Genomic DNA, 19,892 nt, shown 5'->3' on the forward strand with positions numbered 1-19,892 from the left:
CCACTCCGGGAAAGGAAAGAGAAAGAGAAGAAAAAACAGAGCGAGCAGCCAGGGATTCGATTCCCCGAAGCCCCGCTCAAGGACGGGAAGACACAGCATCGTGCAGCACAGGTGGGAGCCATTCGGCCCACCGTGCCTGTGCCGGCTCTTTGAAAGAGCCAATCCAGTTAACCCCGCGCCCAGCCCCTGCTCTCTCTCTCTCTCTCTCTCTGCCCACAACCCTCTTCGCCAAGTAATCCTCCAATTCACTTCCGAATGTTCCTCCAGCCTTTCAGGCAGTGCATTCCTCAGCCCACATCACTGAAGGAGCATTTATCTCTGCGCTCTTTGTGGAAACTTGCAGTGTGTAAAATGGAAATGCATTTTTGAAGCCATTCACCGGGTGTGAAACACTTGGCGATGTAAACTTGAGATCATCCAAAAGGCAGCTGCCCGTGCCCTAACTCGCACCAAGTCCCGTTCACCCATCACCCCCTGTGCTCGCTGACCAATATTGGCTCCCGGTCCTGGTTATGCCACGCCTCCATTTTAAGATGTGTGTTCAAATCAGTCCATGTCCTCATCCCTCCCGATCGCTGTAATCTCCTCCAGCTGCACAAACACCCCCCCGCCCCCTAGATATACCTGCACTCCTCTATTTCTGGCCCTTTGAGCATCCCCGCTTTCAATCGCTCCACCATTGGCGGCCGTGCTTTCAGCTGCCAAGGCCCTAAACCTCTCCGCCTCTCTCTCCTCCTTTAAGACGCTCCCTTAAAACCTGCCTCTTTGACCAAGCTTTTGGTCATCTGCCCTAATATCTTACGAGGCTCGGTGTCAAATTTTGTTTGATAATCGCCTCGTGACCTTTTTACTACGGTATATAAATGCAGGAAGTCACACAACACCAGGTTATAGTCCAACAGCGCTCTGAAAGCTTGTGATTTCAAATAAAGCTGTTGGACTATAACCTGGTGTTGTGTGACTTCCTGCATTTGTCCACCCCAGTCCAACACCGGCATCTCCACACCATATATCAATGCAAGTTGTTGTCTCTGAGAGACACAAGCTGCAAGTCTGTCTTTATTAATAAAAAAAAACCCTTGAGGTATTCCTTATTGCAAGACGTTCTACAAACAATGTTTGCTGTTGAACTGGGCCACACAATCCAGGAAATCCTCAGGTTGAATCCTCGGATTGTGCAGTCTCCTGAGCGCGATTAGGGAGTTACAACTGACCTCTGCGGCTGAGCACTATCTACGAACCCTGCTCTCAATGTCTGGCCAGGAATCAGGCTTGGCTCCAATGCCCTGTGCAAGCAAAAAAAAGAAAAAAAAAAGACTTGTTCTTATGCTCCTTTAGGGGAAGGAAATGCAGAATATTTTTTAAATGGCGAGAGATTGGGAAATGTTGGAGTTCAGAGGGACCTGGGTGCCCTTGTTCACGAATCACTGAAAGTTAAGATGCAGGTACAGCACGCAATTAGGAAAGCAGGTGTTATATTAGCCTTTATATTACAAAGCGATTGGAGTTTAAGAGTAAAGATGTCTTACTGCAATTATACAGGGCCTTGGTGAGACCACACCTGGAGTACTGTGCACAGTTCTGGTCTCCTTACTGAAGGAAGGGTATACTTGCCATCGAGGGGGAACAATGAAGATTGGTTCCTGGGATGAGGGGGTTGTCCCATGAGGAGAGATTAAGTAGAATGGGCTTAAACGCTCTGGAATTTAGAAAAATGAGAGGTGATCTCACTGAAAGATATAAAATTCTTAAGGGGCTCGACAGGGTAGGTGCTGGATGATTGTATCCCCCTGGCTGGGGAGTTGAGAACTAGTCTCAGGTTCTCATGACACGGGGTCGGCCATTTCGGACTGAGATGAGGAGAAATGTCTTCACTCAGAGGGCGGTGAATCTTTGGAATTCTCTACCCCAGAGGGCTGTGGAGGCTCAGTCGTTGAGTATATTCAAGACAGAGATCGACAGATGTTTGGATATTAAGGGAATCAAGGGATATGGGGATAGGGCAGGAAAGTGGAGATGAGGTAAAAGATCAGCAGTGATCTTACTGAATGGCGGAGCAGGCTCGAGGGGCCAAATGGCCTTCTCCGGCTCTTATGTTCATATGAAGCCTGCCGTCCTTACCCAGTCTGGGCCTATATGTGACTCCAGTCCCACACCACCCATGGTTGACGCTTAACTGCCCTGTGAAGTGGACACACAGTTTGGATCAAAACCACTACCCAGCGAGTTCAAGAAGAGGGCCCACCACCTTCTCAGGGGCAACTGGGGGCAGGAAATAAATGTCAGCCTAGCCAGTGATACCCACATCCCAAGAATGAAGTCTGCACCACTTTAGATTCTGGTTCTAGCAGAAATGCCGGCATACACCAGTTGCAATACATCAGAGAGGGGGGGGGGGGGGGGGAGGGAGAGAGCCAGAGAGGAGGGAGGGAGAGAGCCAGAGAGGAGGGGGGGAGAGAGCCAGAGAGGAGGGGGGGAGAGAGCCAGAGAGGAGGGGGGGGAGAGAGCCAGAGAGGAGGGGGGGGAGAGAGCCAGAGAGGAGGGGGGGGAGAGAGCCAGAGAGGAGGGGGGGGAGAGAGCCAGAGAGGAGGGGGGGGAGAGAGCCAGAGAGGAGGGGGGGAGAGAGCCAGAGAGGAGGGGGGGAGAGAGCCAGAGAGGAGGGGGGGAAGAGAGCCAGAGAGGAGGGGGGGAGAGAGCCAGAGAGGAGGGGGGGAGAGAGCCAGAGAGGAGGGAGGGAGGGAGAGCCAGAGAGGAGGGAGGGAGGGAGAGCCAGAGAGGAGGGAGGGAGAGAGCCAGAGGAGGGAGGGAGGGAGAGCCAGAGAGGAGGGAGGGAGGGAGAGCCAGAGAGGAGGGAGGGAGGGAGAGCCAGAGAGGAGGGAGGGAGGGAGAGAGCCAGAGAGGAGGGAGGGTGAGAGAGAGCCAGAGAGGAGGGAGGGAGAGCCAGAGAGGAGGGAGGGAGAGAGCCAGAGAGGAGGGAGGGAGAGAGCCAAAGAGGAGGGAGGGAGAGAGCCAGAGAGGAGGGAGGGAGAGAGAGCCAGAGAGGAGGGAGGGAGAGAGAGCCAGAGAGGAGGGAGGGAGAGAGAGCCAGAGAGGAGGGAGGGAGAGAGAGCCAGAGAGGAGGGAGGGAGAGAGAGCCAGAGAGGAGGGAGGGAGGGAGAGCCAGAGAGGAGGGAGGGAGGGAGAGCCAGAGAGGAGGGAGGGAGGGAGAGCCAGAGAGGAGGGAGGGAGGGAGAGCCAGAGAGGAGGGAGGGAGGGAGGGAGAGCCAGAGAGGAGGGAGGGAGGGAGAGCCAGAGAGGAGGGAGGGAGGGAGAGCCAGAGAGGAGGGAGGGAGGGAGAGCCAGAGAGGAGGGAGGGAGGGAGAGCCAGAGAGGAGGGAGGGAGAGAGAGCCAGAGAGGAGGGAGGGAGGGAGCCAGAGAGGAGGGAGGGAGAGCCAGAGAGGAGGGAGGGAGGGCCAGAGAGGAGGGAGGGAGAGAGAGCCAGAGAGGAGGGAGGGAGGGAGAGAGAGCCACAGAGGAGGGAGGGAGAGAGAGCCAGAGAGGAGGGAGGGAGAGAGAGCCAGAGAGGAGGGAGGGAGAGAGAGCCAGAGAGGAGGGAGGGAGAGAGAGCCAGAGAGGAGGGAGGGAGAGAGAGCCAGAGAGGAGGGAGGGAGAGAGAGCCAGAGAGGAGGGAGGGAGAGAGAGCCAGAGAGGAGGGAGGGAGAGAGAGCCAGAGAGGAGGGAGGGAGAGAGAGCCAGAGAGGAGGGAGGGAGGGCCAGAGAGGAGGGAGGGAGGGCCAGAGAGGAGGGAGGGAGAGAGAGCCAGAGAGGAGGGAGGGAGAGAGAGCCAGAGAGGAGGGAGGGTGATAGAGCCAGAGAGGAGGGAGGGAGAGAGAGCCAGAGAGGAGGGAGGAAGAGAGAGCCAGAGAGGAGGGAGGGAGGGAGAGCCAGAGAGGAGGGAGGGAGGGAGAGCCAGAGAGGAGGGAGGGAGAGAGAGAGCCAGAGAGGAGGGAGGGAGAGAGAGCCAGAGAGGAGGGAGGGAGAGAGAGCCAGAGAGGAGGGAGGGAGAGCCAGAGAGGAGGGAGGGAGGGCCAGAGAGGAGGGAGGGAGGGCCAGAGAGGAGGGAGGGAGGGCCAGAGAGGAGGGAGGGAGAGAGCCAGAGAGGAGGGAGGGAGGGAGTGCCAGAGAGGAGGGAGGGAGAGAGAGAGCCAGAGAGGAGGGAGGGAGAGAGCCAGAGAGGAGGGAGGGAGGGAGAGCCAGAGAGGAGGGAGGGAGGGAGAGAGCCAGAGAGGAGGGAGGGAGAGAGAGCCAGAGAGGAGGGAGGGGGAGAGCCAGAGAGGAGGGAGGGGGGGAGAGCCAGAGAGGAGGGAGGGGGGGAGAGCCAGAGAGGAGGGAGGGAGGGAGAGCCAGAGAGGAGGGAGGGAGGGAGAGCCGAGAGCAGAGAGGAGGGAGGGAGGGAGAGCCAGAGAGGAGGGAGGGAGGGAGAGCCAGAGAGGAGGGAGGGAGGGAGAGCCAGAGAGGAGGGAGGGAGGGAGAGCCAGAGAGGAGGGAGGGAGAGAGAGAGCCAGAGGAGGGAGGGAGGAGAGCCAGAGAGGAGGGAGGGAGAGAGCCAGAGAGGAGGGAGGGAGAGAGCCAGAGAGGAGGGAGGGAGAGAGCCAGAGAGGAGGGAGGGAGAGAGAGAGCCAGAGAGGAGGGAGGGAGGAGAGAGCCAGAGAGGAGGGAGGGAGAGCCAGAGAGGAGGGAGGGAGAGAGCCAGAGAGGAAGGAGGGAGAGAGAGCCAGAGAGGAGGGAGGAGTGCCAGAGAGGAGGGAGGGAGGAGAGCCAGAGAGGAGGGAGGGAGGGAGAGCCAGAGAGGAGGGAGGGAGAGCCAGAGAGGAGGAGGGAGAGAGAGCCAGAGAGGAGGAGGAGAGAGAGCCAGAGAGGAGGGAGGGAGGGCAGAGAGGAGGAGGAGAGAGCCAGAGAGGAGGGAGGGAGAGAGGGAGGGAGAGCCAGAGAGGAGGGAGGGAGAGAGAGAGCCAGAGAGGAGGGAGGGAGAGAGCCAGAGAGGAGGGAGGGAGGGAGAGCCAGAGAGGAGGGAGGGAGAGAGAGAGCCAGAGAGGAGGGAGGGAGAGAGAGAGCCAGAGAGGAGGGAGGGGGAGAGCCAGAGAGGAGGGAGGGGGGGAGAGCCAGAGAGGAGGGAGGGGGGGAGAGCCAGAGAGGAGGGAGGGAGGGAGAGCCAGAGAGGAGGGAGGGAGGGAGAGCCAGAGAGGAGGGAGGGAGGGAGAGCCAGAGAGGAGGGAGGGAGGGAGAGCCGGAGAGCCAGAGAGGAGGGAGGGAGGGAGAGCCAGAGAGGAGGGAGGGAGGGAGAGCCAGAGAGGAGGGAGGGAGGGAGAGCCAGAGAGGAGGGAGGGAGGGAGAGCCAGAGAGGAGGGAGGGAGGGAGAGCCAGAGAGGAGGGAGGGAGAGAGAGAGCCAGAGAGGAGGGAGGGAGAGCCAGAGAGGAGGGAGGGAGAGAGCCAGAGAGGAGGGAGGGAGAGAGCCAGAGAGGAGGGAGGGAGAGAGCCAGAGAGGAGGGAGGGAGAGAGAGAGCCAGAGAGGAGGGAGGGAGAGAGAGAGCCAGAGAGGAGGGAGGGAGAGCCAGAGAGGAGGGAGGGAGAGAGCCAGAGAGGAGGGAGGGAGAGAGAGCCAGAGAGGAGGGAGGGGAGTGCCAGAGAGGAGGGAGGGAGGGAGAGCCAGAGAGGAGGGAGGGAGGGAGAGCCAGAGAGGAGGGAGGGAGAGAGAGCCAGAGAGGAGGGAGGGAGAGAGAGCCAGAGAGGAGGGAGGGAGGGAGAGCCAGAGAGGAGGGAGGGAGAGCCAGAGAGGAGGGAGGGAGAGAGCCAGAGAGGAGGGAGGGAGGGAGCCAGAGAGGAGGGAGGGAGGGAGAGAGCCAGAGAGGAGGGAGGGGAGAGAGAGAGCCAGAGAGGAGGGAGGGAGAGAGCCAGAGAGGAGGGAGGGAGAGAGAGAGCGAGAGAGGAGGGAGGGAGAGAGAGAGCCAGAGAGGAGGGAGGGAGAGAGAGAGCCAGAGAGGAGGGAGGGAGAGCCAGAGAGGAGGGAGGGAGAGCCAGAGAGGAGGGAGGGAGAGCCAGAGAGGAGGGAGGGAGAGCCAGAGAGGAGGGAGGGAGAGAGCCAGAGAGGAGGGAGGGAGAGCCAGAGAGGAGGGAGGGAGAGCCAGAGAGGAGGGAGGGAGAGAGAGGGCCAGAGAGGAGGGAGGGAGAGCCAGAGAGGAGGGAGGGAGAGCCAGAGAGGAGGGAGGGAGAGAGAGCCAGAGAGGAGGGAGGAGAGAGCCAGAGAGGAGGGAGGGAGGAGCCAGAGAGGAGGGAGGGAGGGAGAGCCAGAGAGGAGGGAGGGAGGGAGAGCCAGAGAGGAGGGAGGGAGGGAGAGCCAGAGAGGAGGGAGGGAGGGAGAGCCAGAGAGGAGGGAGGGAGGAGAGAGCCAGAGAGGAGGGAGGGAGGGAGAGCCAGAGAGGAGGGAGGGAGGGAGAGCCAGAGAGGAGGGAGGGAGGAAGAGCCAGAGAGGAGGGAGGGAGGGAGAGCCAGAGAGGAGGGAGGGAGGAGAGCCAGAGAGGAGGGAGGGAGGGAGAGCCAGAGAGGAGGGAGGGAGGAAGCCAGAGAGGAGGGAGAGCCAGAGAGGAGGGAGGGAGAGAGCCAGAGAGGAGGGAGGGAGAGAGAGCCAGAGAGGAGGGAGGGAGAGAGCCAGAGAGGAGGGAGGGAGAGAGAGAGCCAGGAGGAGGGAGGGAGAGAGAGAGCCAGAGAGGAGGGAGGGAGAGAGCCAGAGAGGAGGGAGGGAGAGAGCCAGAGAGGAGGGAGGGAGAGAGCCAGAGAGGAGGGAGGGAGAGAGAGAGCCAGAGAGGAGGGAGGGAGAGAGAGAGCCAGAGAGGAGGGAGGAGAGGAGAGCCAGAGAGGAGGGAGGGAGAGGAGAGCCAGAGAGGAGGGAGGGAGAGAGCCAGAGAGGAGGGAGGGAGAGAGCCAGAGAGGAGAGGGAGGAGAGCCAGAGAGGAGGGAGGGAGAGAGCCAGAGAGGAGGGAGGGAGAGAGAGCCAGAGAGGAGGGAGGGAGAGAGAGCCAGAGAGGAGGGAGGGAGAGAGCCAGAGAGGAGGGAGGGGAGAGAGAGAGCCAGAGAGGAGGGAGGGAGAGAGCCAGAGAGGAGGGAGGGAGAGAGCCAGAGAGGAGGGAGGGAGAGAGCCAGAGAGGAGGGAGGGAGGGAGAGCCAGAGAGGAGGGAGGGAGAGAGCCAGAGAGGAGGGGAGGGAGAGCCAGAGAGGAGGGAGGGAGAGAGAGAGCCAGAGAGGAGGGAGGGAGAGAGAGCCAGAGAGGGAGGGAGAGCCAGAGAGGAGGGAGGAGAGAGCCAGAGAGGAGGGAGGGAGAGAGCCAGAGAGGAGGGAGGGAGAGAGCCAGAGAGGAGGGAGGGAGGAGAGCCAGAGAGGAGGGAGGGAGAGAGCCAGAGAGGAGGGAGGGGAGAGAGCCAGAGAGGAGGGAGGGGAGAGAGCCAGAGAGGAGGGAGGGAGGGAGAGAGAGCCAGAGAGGAGGGAGGGAGGGAGAGCCAGAGAGGAGGGAGGGAGAGAGAGCCAGAGAGGAGGGAGGGAGAGAGCCAGGAGAGGAGGGAGAGGCCAGAGAGGAGGGAGGGAGGGAGAGAGCCAGAGAGGAGGGAGGGAGAGAGCCAGAGAGGAGGGGGGAGGGTGGAGAGCCAGAGAGGAGGGAGGGAGGAGAGAGCCAGAGAGGAGGGAGGGAGGAGGAGAGCCAGAGAGGAGGGAGGGAGGAGAGCCAGAGAGGAGGGGGGAGGAGCCAGGAGAGGGAGGGAGGGTGGAAGCAAGAGAGAGGAGCAGCCAGAGAGGAGGGAGGGGGAGAGAGCCACGAGAGGAGTGGAGGAGAGCCGGAGGAGGAGGGCCAGATAGGAGGGAGGGAGAACCAGAGAAGGAGGGGGGGGAGAAGCCAGAGAGGGGGGGGGGAGAGCCAGAGAGGAGGGGGGGGGGGAGAGCCAGAGAGGAGGGAGGGGGGGGGAGAGCCAGAGAGGAGGGAGGGGGGGAGAGCCAGAGAGGAGGGAGGGGGGAGAGCCAGAGAGGAGGGAGGGAGAGAGAGCCAGAGAGGAGGGAGGGAGAGAGAGCCAGAGAGGAGGGAGGGAGAGCCAGAGAGGAGGGAGGGAGGGAGGGCCAGAGAGGAGGGAGGGAGGGAGGGCCAGAGAGGAGGGAGGGAGGGAGGGCCAGAGAGGAGGGAGGAGGGAGGGCCAGAGAGGAGGGAGGGAGGGAGCCAGAGAGGAGGGAGGGAGAGAGCCAGAGAGGAGGGAGGGAGAGAGAGCCAGAAAGGAGGGAGAGAGAGCCAGAGAGGAGGGAGAGAGAGCCAGAGAGGAGGGAGGGAGAGAGAGCCAGAGAGGAGGGAGGGAGGGAGAGCCAGAGAGGAGGGAGGGAGGGAGAGCCAGAGAGGAGGGAGGGAGAGAGAGAGGAGGGAGGGAGAGAGAGAGCCAGAGAGGAGGGAGGGAGAGAGAGCCAGAGAGGAGGGGAGGGAGAGCAAGAGAGGAGGGAGGGAGAGAGAGCCAGAGAGGAGGGAGGGAGAGAGAGCCAGAGAGGAGGGAGGGAGAGAGAGCCAGAGAGGAGGGAGGGAGGGAGGGAGGGCCAGAGAGGAGGGAGGGCCAGAGAGGAGGGAGGGAGGGAGGGAGGGCCAGAGAGGAGGGAGGGAGAGAGCCAGAGAGGAGGGAGGGAGAGAGCCAGAGAGGAGGGAGGGAGAGAGCCAGAGAGGAGGGAGGGAGAGAGAGCCAGAGAGGAGGGAGGGAGAGAGAGCCAGAGAGGAGGGAGAGAGAGCCAGAGAGGAGGGAGAGAGAGCCAGAGAGGAGGGAGGGAGGGAGAGCCAGAGAGGAGGGAGGGAGGGAGAGCCAGAGAGGAGGGAGGGAGGGAGGGAGAGCCAGAGAGGAGGGAGGGAGGGAGAGCCAGAGAGGAGGGAGGGAGGGAGAGCCAGAGAGGAGGGAGGGAGGGAGAGCCAGAGAGGAGGGAGGGAGGGAGAGCCAGAGAGGAGGGAGGGAGAGAGAGAGGAGGGAGAGGGAGAGAGAGCGGAGGGAGGGAGAGAGAGCCAGAGAGGAGGGAGGGAGAGAGAGCCAGAGAGGAGGGAGGGAGAGAGAGCCAGAGAGGAGGGAGGGAGAGAGAGCCAGAGAGGAGGGAGGGAGAGAGAGCCAGAGAGGAGGGAGGGAGAGAGAGCCAGAGAGGAGGGAGGGAGAGAGAGCCAGAGAGGAGGGAGGGAGAGAGAGCCAGAGAGGAGGGAGGGAGAGAGAGCCAGAGAGGAGGGAGGGAGAGAGAGCCAGAGAGGAGGGAGGGAGAGCCAGAGAGGAGGGAGGGAGAGAGCCAGAGAGGAGGGAGAGAGCCAGAGAGGAGGGAGGGAGAGAGCCAGAGAGGAGGGAGGGAGGGAGAGCCAGAGAGGAGGGAGGGAGGGAGAGAGAGCCAGAGAGGAGGGAGGGAGGGAGAGAGAGCCAGAGAGGAGGGAGGGAGAGCCAGAGAGGAGGGAGGGAGAGCCAGAGAGGAGGGAGGGAGAGCCAGAGAGGAGGGAGGGAGAGCCAGAGAGGAGGGAGGGAGGGCCAGAGAGGAGGGAGGGAGGGCCAGAGAGGAGGGAGGGAGGGCCAGAGAGGAGGGAGGGAGAGAGAGCCAGAGAGGAGGAGGGAGAGAGAGCCAGAGAGGAGGGAGGGAGAGAGAGCCAGAGAGGAGGGAGGGAGAGAGAGCCAGAGAGGAGGGAGGGAGAGAGAGCCAGAGAGGAGGGAGGGAGAGCCAGAGAGCCAGAGAGGAGGGAGGGAGGGAGAGCCAGAGAGGAGGGAGGGAGGAGAGCCAGAGAGGAGGGAGGGAGGGAGAGCCAGAGAGGAGGGAGGGAGGGAGAGCAGAGAGGAGGGAGGGAGGGCCAGAGAGGAGGGAGGGAGGGCCAGAGAGGAGGGAGGGAGGGCCAGAGAGGAGGGAGGGAGGAGCCAGAGAGGAGGGAGGGAGAGAGAGAGCCAGAGAGGAGGGAGGGAGCACCAGAGAGGAGGGAGGGAGGGGAGCGCCAGAGAGGAGGGAGGGAGGGAGCGCCAGAGAGGAGGGAGGGAGGGGAGCGCCAGAGAGGAGGGAGGGAGGGAGCGCCAGAGAGGAGGGAGGGAGGGAGCGCCAGAGAGGAGGGAGGGAGGGAGCGCCAGAGAGGAGGGAGGGAGGGAGAGCCAGAGAGGAGGGAGGGAGGGAGAGCCAGAGAGGAGGGAGGGAGAGCCAGAGAGGAGGGAGGGAGAGCAGAGAGGAGGAACGCCAGAGAGGAGGGAGGGAGGCAGAGCCGAGCCAGAGAGGAGGGAGGGAGGGAGCGCCAGAGAGGAGGGAGGGAGAGCCAGCCAGAGAGGAGGGAGGGAGAGCCAGAGAGGAGGGAGGGAGAGCCAGCGAGGAGGGAGGGACACACACAGAATCTCAAGCTGATATAAACAGATCTTAAGGCAACAGCACTAAGAACAGCCCTTTATAAACTGCCTGCCAGCCACCCTCCCAAAAATAAAAATCACAGGAGAAAGCAACAAATAAGAACACAATCACAAATAGAACACGGGGCTTCGTGAGGCCGGATACCCGGGCGCTCCAGGGCTGCCCGTAACCTACCGCCGGAGCTGGGCGACCTGCTCGAGAAGGTTTAATTTACTTTCACCAATCTGTGCCCGAACCCTTCAGCCCCACCCCCGTGTACCAGCTCCAAGGCATGAAACCACACCCTGTCTCTCGAGAAAGGACCTTTGCGCCAGAGCACACCATTTCATAAAAATACAAATCACGGACGAGGGGCCAGAAAGCAACACAGCACAATTATGGACCCCAAATCGAGAGTAAGGGCAAGAGGCTGCTTGGCGTGCGACACAGGTGCGCAAATGTGGGTTTTTTCTTTTAAAAACCACAACATGCAAAAGGTAGAAATTCAAAAGCAGAGCATTTCTGGGGCTCCCCTCCCCCAGCATCACACCGCACCCCGCAGCACTGCACCTCCCAGTGAGAGAGAGAGAGAGAGAGTGAGAGACAGAGAGAGAGAGTGTGAGAGACAGAGAGAGAGAGAGAGAAAGAGAGTGAGAGTGAGAGAGACAGAGAGAGAGAGAGAGTGAGAGTGAGTGAGACAGAGAGAGAGACAGAGACAGAGAGAGACTGAGTGAGTGAGAGAGAGAGAGAGTGAGACAGAGAGAGAGAGAGACAGAGAGAGAGAGTGAGAGAGACTGAGTGAGTGAGGAGACAGAGAGAGAGTGAGTGAGTGAGTGAGAGAGAGACAGAGAGAGAGTGAGTGAGTCAGCGAGCGAGAGAAAGTTACACGAGCTGTATTCAGTCTGCACACCCTTCTCCTTTCTGCTCTATTTCTGGAGCTTGCTGGCCCTGGGCCAGTCAGCCTGCTATCAAGCAGACATCAGCTGCAGGCTGCTGCACCCATCGCTACAGTCACACGCTACAGTCACACACCACATACACTGCACCCAGCACTACAGTCACACACCACATACACTGCACCCAGCACTACAGTCACACACCACATACACTGCACCCAGCGCTACAGTCACACACCACATACGCTGCACCCAGCGCTCGTCACACACCACATACGCTGCACCCAGCGCTACAGTCACACACCACATACGCTGCACCCAGCGCTGCAGTCACACACCACATACACTGCACCCAGCGCTACAGTCACACACCACATACGCTGCACCCAGCGCTCCAGTCACACACCACATACGCTGCACCCAGCGCTACAGTCACACACCACATACGCTGCACCCAGCGCTGCAGTCACACACCACATACGCTGCACCCAGCGCTACAGTCACACACCACATACGCTGCACCCATCGCTAGTCACACACCACATACGCGGCACCCAGCGCTACAGTCACACACCACATACGCTGCACCTAGCGCTACAGTCACACACCACATACGCTGCACCCAGCGCTAGTCACACACCACATACGCTGCACCCAGCGCTAGTCACACACCACATACGCTGCACCCAGCGCTACAGTCACACACCACATACGCTGCACCCAGCGCTACAGTCACACACCACATACGCTGCACCCATCGCTAGTCACACACCACATACGCTGCACCCATCGCTACAGTCACACACCACATACGCTGCACCCATCGCTACAGTCACACACCACATACGCTGCACCCATCGCTACAGTCACACACCACATAGGCTGCACCCATCGCTAGTCACACACCACATACGCTGCACCCAGCGCTACAGTCACACACCACATACGCTGCACCCATCGCTACAGTCACACACCACATACGCTGCACCCATCGCTACAGTCACACACCACATACGCTGCACCCATCGCTACAGTCACACACCACATAGGCTGCACCCATCGCTAGTCACACACCACATACGCTGCACCCAGCGCTACAGTCACACACCACATACGCTGCACCCAGCGCTACAGTCACACACCACATACGCTGCACCCATCGCTAGTCACACACCACATACGCTGCACCCAGCGCTACAGTCACACACCACATACGCTGCACCCATCGCTACAGTCACACACCACATACGCTGCACCCAGCGCTAGTCACACACCACATACGCTGCACCCAGCGCTACAGTCACACACCACATACGCTGCACCCATCGCTAGTCACACACCACATACGCTGCACCCAGCGCTAGTCACACACCACATACGCTGCACCCAGCGCTAGTCACACACCACATACGCTGCACCCATCGCTAGTCACACACCACATACGCTGCACCCAGCGCCACAGTCACACACCACATACGCTGCACCCAGCGCTAGTCACACACCACATACGCTGCACCCAGCGCGACAGTCACACACCACATACGCTGCACCCAGCGCTAGTCACACACCACATACGCTGCACCCATCGCTACAGTCACACACCACATACGCTGCACCCAGCGCCAGTCACACATCACATACGCTGCACCCATCGCTAGTCACACACCACATACGCTGCACCCATCGCTACAGTCACACACCACATACGCTGCACCCAGCGCCACAGTCACACACCACATACGCTGCACCCAGCGCTACAGTCACACACCACATACGCTGCACCCAGCGCGACAGTCACACACCACATACGCTGCACCCATCGCTAGTCACACACCACATACGCTGCACCCAGCGCTACAGTCACACACCACATACGCTGCACCCAGCGCTACAGTCACACACCACATACGCTGCACCCAGCGCTACAGTCACACACCACATACGCTGCACCCATCGCTAGTCACACACCACATACGCTGCACCCAGCGCTACAGTCACACACCACATACGCTGCACCCAGCGCTACAGTCACACACCACATACGCTGCACCCAGCGCTACAGTCACACACCACATACGCTGCACCCATCGCTAGTCACACACCACATACGCTGCACCCAGCGCTACAGTCACACACCACATACGCACGGCCCAGCACAGGCACGATGGCCCGAATGGCCTCCTTCTGTGCCGTATCATTCGATGACATTCGATAAACGTCGAACCGCGATATTGAACAGAATTTTTTGGGGACAAAAGTTAGTAATGCTGCCTTCTGTGCCGCTGCCTAACCTTCGAGCGAGCTTTACCCTCTCTGTGCTGGGGGACTCCCATTTCTGCAGTGCCTTTCAACACCTCAAGCACTTGACAGCCAATGAAGCACTTTTTGAAGCGTAATCATTGTGGGAAGCAATGTTCCCGGGGAGGACTCCCCTCTGCTCTTCTACCAGTAGTGGCCGTGAGAACTTTTACATCCACCTTTGAGGGCAGACGGGGCCTCGGTTTAATGTCTTATCCGAAAGACGACACGTCTGACAGTGCGGCGCTCCCTCAGTACTGCCCCTCCGACAGTGCAGCACTCCCTCAGTACGGCCGCCGGGAGCGTCGTCCTGGTTTACGGGCTCCAGACTCTGGAGTGGGGCTCGAACCCATGACCTCCTGACTCGGAGGCGAGAGTGCAACCCACTGAATCACGGCTGACACCATGAGTATGAACCCTGGTTGGATTTTCCTCTCCATAGCCAGTGGGTGCGGAGACCAAACGCGGTGCTCCCACTACTGCCCCAACTTCAGGACTCAAGCACATAATCTAGCCTGGCATGCAGCGCTGCGCTGAGGGAGCAGTGAGTTGTCAGAGATGAGTTTTTTTCCAAATGAGAGCATAAAGAACATTAAGAAATAGGTGCAGGAGTAGGCCATTCAGCCCTTCGAGCCTGCTCCGTCGTTCAATGAGATCATGGCTGATCTCCCACCCCAACTCCACCTTCCTGTAATATCCCTTGGTTCCATTAGTACAACATTTTTTCTAAATCTATCGATCTCTGTGTTGAATATACAGATCGACTGAGCCTCCACGGCCCTCTGGGGTAGAGAATCCCAAAGATTCACCACCCTCCGAGTGAAGAAATTTCTCCCTTTTTCAGTCTTAAATGGCCGGCACCTTATTCTGAGACGGTGACCCCTGGTTCTGGACTCCCCAGCCAGGGGAAACATCCTCCCTGCATCTACCCTGTCAAACCCCTTAAGAATGTTATACGTTTCAATGAGATCACCTCTCATTCTTCTAAACTCTAGAGAATAGGCTTAGTTTACTCAATCTCTCCTCATAGGACAATCCCCCCATCCCAGTAACCAGTCTGGTGAACCTTCGCTGTACTCCCTCTATGGCAAGTATATCCTTCCTGAGGTAAGGAGACCAAAACTGTCCACAACACTCCAGGTGTGGTCTCACCAGAGCCCTGTATAATTGCAGTCTTTACTCTTATACTCAAAACCCCTTGTAATTAAGGCCAACATACCATCTGCTTTCCTAATTGCTTGCTGTACCTGCATGTTAACTTTCAGTGATTCGTGTACAAGGACACTCGGGTCCCTCTGAACACCAGCATTTCCCAATCTCTCACCATTTAAAAAATACTCTGCTTTTCTATTTTTCAAACCAAAGTGGATAACTTCATATTTCTCCACATTAGTTTCCATCTGCCACATTCTTGCCCACTCACTTAACCTGACGATATTCCTTTACAGCCGCTTTGCGTCCTCCTCACGGCTTACTCTCCCACCTCGCCGTGTATCGCCAACAGAGCAGTGAAAGTGAGACCCATTTGGCTGTTGTAGCAGATCAGATGGACATTAAAAGATCCGGTGGAACTAGTGGAAGAGGGGCCGGGGATCCTCCCAGTGCCCTGGGCCAACATTACTCCCTCCACCAACACCAGCAAACAACAAAAGATGAACCAGTCTTTCAGCTCACTGCTGTTTGCGGGATAGCACTGAGCGCAGTCCCACATGGCCGATGTAATGTAGTGCGGATAAGTGTGAAGTCACGCACTTCAGGAGGAACAACATGGAAAGCCACAAACTCCATCTCCCTAACATCTGTCTGAGGCTGAACCACACTGTTTGCAACCTTGGTGTCACATTTGACCCGGAAATGAGTTTCTGACCACATATCCGCAGCATAACTATGACGGCCTATTTCCACCTCCGTAACATCGCCCGTCTCTACCCCTGCCTCAGCTCATCTGCTGCTGAAACCCTCATCCAAGCCTTTGTTACCTCCAGACTTAACTAACGCACTCCTGGCTGGCCTCCCACGTTCTACCCTATGTGAACTTGAGGTGATCCAAAACTCGGCTGCCCGTGTCCTAACTCGCACCAAGTCCCGTTCGCCCATCTCCCCTGTGCTCGCTGACCTACATTGGCTCCCGGTTAAACAGCGCCTCGATTTCAAGATTCTCATCCTTGTTTTCAAATCCCTCCATGGTCTCGTCCCTCCCTATCTCTGTAATCTCCTTCAGCCCCACAACCCCCCCCCCCCCGAGATATCTGCGCTCCTCGAATTCTGCCCTCTTGAGCATCCCTGATTATAATCGCTCAACTATTGGTGGCCGTGCCTTCTGTTGCCTGGGCCCTGCCTAAACCTCTCCGCCTCTCTCTCCTCCTTTAAGACGCTCCTTAAAACCTACCTCTTTGACCAAGCTTTTGGTCACCTGCCCTAATTTCTCCTTATGTGGCTCAGAGTCACATTTTTTTGTCTTATAATACCCGTGAAACGCCGTGGGATGTTTTACTACGTTAAAGGCGCTATATAAATACAAGTTGTTGTTGAGGCAGTATAATCTAGACGGTACTATTTTGAGGGGGGGAGGAGTGCAAGAGCAGAAGGACTTGTGGGTGAACATTCACTAGTCTTTTGCTGGTGGCAGGGCAAGTCGCTAAGGCAGTTCAGATAAGAGTATGGGATACTAGGCTTTATAAAACAAGGAAGTTATTGCTAATCCTTTACAAATCACTGGTTCGGCCTCAACTGGAGCAGTGTGTCCAATTCTGGGCAGCACCCTTTCAGAAGGAGGTCAAGGCCTTGGAGAGGGCGGAGAGGAGGTTTACCAGAATGGCACCAGGGATGAGGGACTTCAGCTATGTGGCGACTAGGGAAGCTGGGATTGTTCTCCCTAGAGCAGAGACGGTTAAGGGGAAGACCAAAAAAGGATGTGCCAATTGAATCATTGTTTTGATAGAGCAAGTAGGGAGAAACTGCTTCCTCTGGCAGAGAGAGAGAGAGAGAGAGAGAGAGAGAGAGAGAGAGAGCGAGGGGCAAAGAGAGAGAGAGAGAGGGAGAGAGAGAGAGCGAGGGGCAAAGAGAGAGATAGAGAGAGAGCGAGGGGTAAAGAGAGAGATAGAGAGAGAGAGAGAGAGAGAGAGAGAGAGAGAGAGAGCGAGGGGCAGAGAGAGAGATAGAGAGAGAGAGAGAGAGAAAGAGAGCGAGGGACAAAGAGAGCGAGAGAGAGAGCGCGAGGGGCAGAGAGAGAGAGAGCGAGGGGCAGAGTGTGAGGGGCAGAGAGAGAGATAGAGAGAGAGAGCGAGGGGCAAAGAGAGAGATAGAGAGAGCGAGCGAGGGGCAAAGAGAGAGATAGAGAGAGAGCAAGGGGCAGAGAGATAGAGAGAGAGTGAGGGGCAGAGAGAGAGAGAGAGAGAGAGAGAGAGCGAGGGGCAGAGATAGAGATAGAGAGAGAGAGAGCGAGGAGCAAAGAGAGAGATAGAGAGCGAGGGGCAGAGAGAGAGAGGGAGGGGCAGAGAGAGATAGAGAGAGAGAGACTGCGAGGGGCAGAGAGAGAGAGAGAGAGAGAGAGCGAGGGGCAGAGATAGAGAGAGAGAGAGCGCGAGGGGCAAAGAGAGAGAGAGCGCGAGGGGCAGAGAGAGAGAGAGAGCGAGGGGCAGAGATAGAGATAGAGAGAGAGAGCGAGGGGCAAAGAGAGATAGAGGGAGAGGGGGCGAGGGGCTGAGGGGGGGCGAGGGGCCGAGGGGAAGCGAGGGGCGGCCCGAGGGGCCGGCCCGAGAGGGGGCGAGGGGGGGGGGGCCCGAGAGGGGGCGAGGGGGGGGGGCCGAGGGGGGGACCCGAGAGGGGGCGAGGGGGGGGGGGCCGAGAGGGGGCGAGGGGGGGGCCGAGAGGGGGCGAGGGGGGGGGGGCCGAGTGGGGGCGAGGGGCAGAGAGCGCGAGGGGCAGAGAGCGCGAGGGGCAGAGAGCGCGAGGGGCAGAGAGCGCGAGGGGCAGAGAGCGGGGGGCCTGTCGCACCTGTACACGCGGCAGCGAGATGGTTAGAGAACACAGCGGTGAGAACCAGGGACTGATATCCTTAATCCTCTTGCTGGCAACTGGTGGTGTGAATAAATCCCCAGGATCTAGGACAGCATCTGTCCTGCTGATCAGAGGTGCCCCGTACGGTCACTGCAGTGTAGCAGGTGGAAGGGGTGTTTGCAGAGACAGACATAACTTGAATTTATGCAGCACCTTAGCACATTCCTTAAACACCCAACCTGCTTCGCGCACAATGAATTTCTTGACGCTGTTACTGTCGTTACATGGATAAATGCGACCAGTCATCCAGCGCATAGCACGATCCCAGAATAAGATGCCATTTCCTGGGTAAATGCAACTGGCTGTCCTGCACACAGCAGGATTCCACAATGAGGTGATGTTACTGTCATTACGCATGTGCTTGATTTTCTGACGTAGGGCTTGAACCAGTAATCTTCCGAGTCACAATAAAGAGCCCCACCAACTGAGACATGCAGAACAAAGGCAGGCAAACGGTAGAGGTAGACCAGCACTGTGCGTCTGCCTTTAGTGTTAGCCGCGGCTCAGTGGGCAGCACTCTCGACTCTGAATCAGAAGGTTGTGGGTTCAAGTCACACTCCAGAGATTTGAGCACAAAAATCTAGGCCGACACTTCCAGTGCTGTGCTGAGAGAGTGCAGCACTGTCAAAGGGGCAGTACTGAGGGAGCGCTGCACTGTCGAAGGGGCAGTACTGAGGGAGCGCCGCACTGTTGGAGGGGCAGTACTGAGGGAGCGCTGCACTGTCGAAGGGGCAGTACTGAGGGAGCGCCGCACTGTCAAAGGGGCAGTACTGAGGGAGCGCTGCACTGTCGAAGGGGCAGTACTGAGGGAGCGCTGCACTGTCGAAGGGGCAGTACTGAGGGAGCGCCGCATTGTGGGAGGGAGCGCCGCACTGTCGAAGGGGCAGTACTGAGGGAGCGCTGCACTGTCGGAGGGGCAGTACTGAGGGAGCGCTGCACTGTCGAAGGGGCAGTACTGAGGGAGCGCTGCACTGTCGGAGGGGCAGTACTGAGGGAGCGCTGCACTGTCAAAGGGGCAGTACTGAGGGAGCACCGCACTGTCGGAGGGGCAGTACTGAGGGAGCGTCACAGTCGAAGGGGCAGTACTGAGGGAGCGCTGCACTGTCGAAGGGGCAGTACTGAGGGAGCGCCGCATTGTGGGAGGGAGCGCCGCACTGTCGAAGGGGCAGTACTGAGGGAGCGCTGCACTGTCGGAGGGGCAGTACTGAGGGAGCGAGGCACTGTCGGAGGGGCAGTACTGAGGGAGCGAGGCACTGTCGGAGGGGCAGGACTGAGGGAGTTTAAAAAGGAACAGACTGAATAATTACAGGATTGTCAGCCGAACCTCGGTGGTGGGAAAAATTGGAAAGAATTCTGAGGGACACGATAAATCTTCATTTATAAAGGTACAGATTAATCAGGGACAGTCAGCATGGATTTGTTAAGGGAAGATCGTGTCTGACTAACTTGATTGAATTTTTTGAGGTGGTAACAAGGAGGGTCGACGAGGGTGGTGCGGTTGATGTAGTCTATATGGATTTTAGCAAGGCTTTTGATAAGGACCCGCATGGCAGACTGGTCACGAAAGTAAAAGCCCATGGGACCCAAGGCAAAGTGGCAAGTTGGATCCAAAATTGGCTCAGTGGCAGGAAACAAAGGGTACGTTCCGAAGGGTGTTTTTGTGACTGGAAGGCTGTTCCACAGGGCTCAGTACTGGGTCCTGTTTTCTGTGGTATTTATCAATGATTTGGACTTGAATATAGGGGGTATGATTAAGAAGTTTGCAGATGATACTAAAATTGGCCGTGTGGTTGATAATGAAGAAGAAAGCTGCAGACTGCAGGAAGATATCGATGAACTGGTCAGGTGGGCAGAACAGTGGCAAATGGAATTCAATCTGGAGAAATGAGAGACAATGCATTTGGGGAGGGCTAACAAGGCAAGGGAATACACATTAAATGGTAGGACACGGAGAAGTGCAGAGGATCAGAGGGACCTTGGAGTGCATGTCCACAGATCCCTGAAGGTCGCAGGACAGGTAGACAAGGTGGTTAAGAAGGCACACGGGATACTTTCCTTTATTAGCCGAGGCATAGAATACAAGAGCAGGGAGGTTATGTTTGAAGTGTATCAAACTCTAGCTGGGCCACAGCTAGAGACTGCGTGCAGTTCTGGTCACCACATTACAGGAAGGATGTCATTGCACTAGAGAGGGTGCAGAGGAGATTTACGGGGATGTGGCCTGGGCTGGGGAATTTTAGCGATGAGGAAAGATAGGATAGTT

At 58.4% G+C, this 19,892-nt stretch overlaps 1 protein-coding gene across 4 annotated transcripts in view; it reads right to left on the bottom strand.

Annotated features, from left to right (window-relative positions):
* The window catches only part of LOC147092065 (palmitoyltransferase ZDHHC5-like), a 98,517-nt gene that overhangs the window by 44,329 nt on the left and 34,296 nt on the right, over positions 1-19,892 (bottom strand). The window contains exon 1 of one of the 4 annotated variants that reach the window (XM_085975807.1): positions 10,572-10,627. The exons of the other annotated variants lie outside the window; for them this stretch is intronic. The gene's annotated coding sequence lies outside the window, so the exon portion shown is untranslated. Of the gene's footprint in view, positions 1-10,571; positions 10,628-19,892 lie in introns of those variants that run through there. 4 annotated transcript variants of the gene reach the window in all.

This window comes from Somniosus microcephalus, unplaced genomic scaffold (genome assembly GCF_052327205.1).
Source record: "Somniosus microcephalus isolate GS21.2 unplaced genomic scaffold, FLI_Smic_1.0 unresolved_chr2, whole genome shotgun sequence".
NCBI lineage: Eukaryota > Metazoa > Chordata > Chondrichthyes > Squaliformes > Somniosidae > Somniosus > Somniosus microcephalus.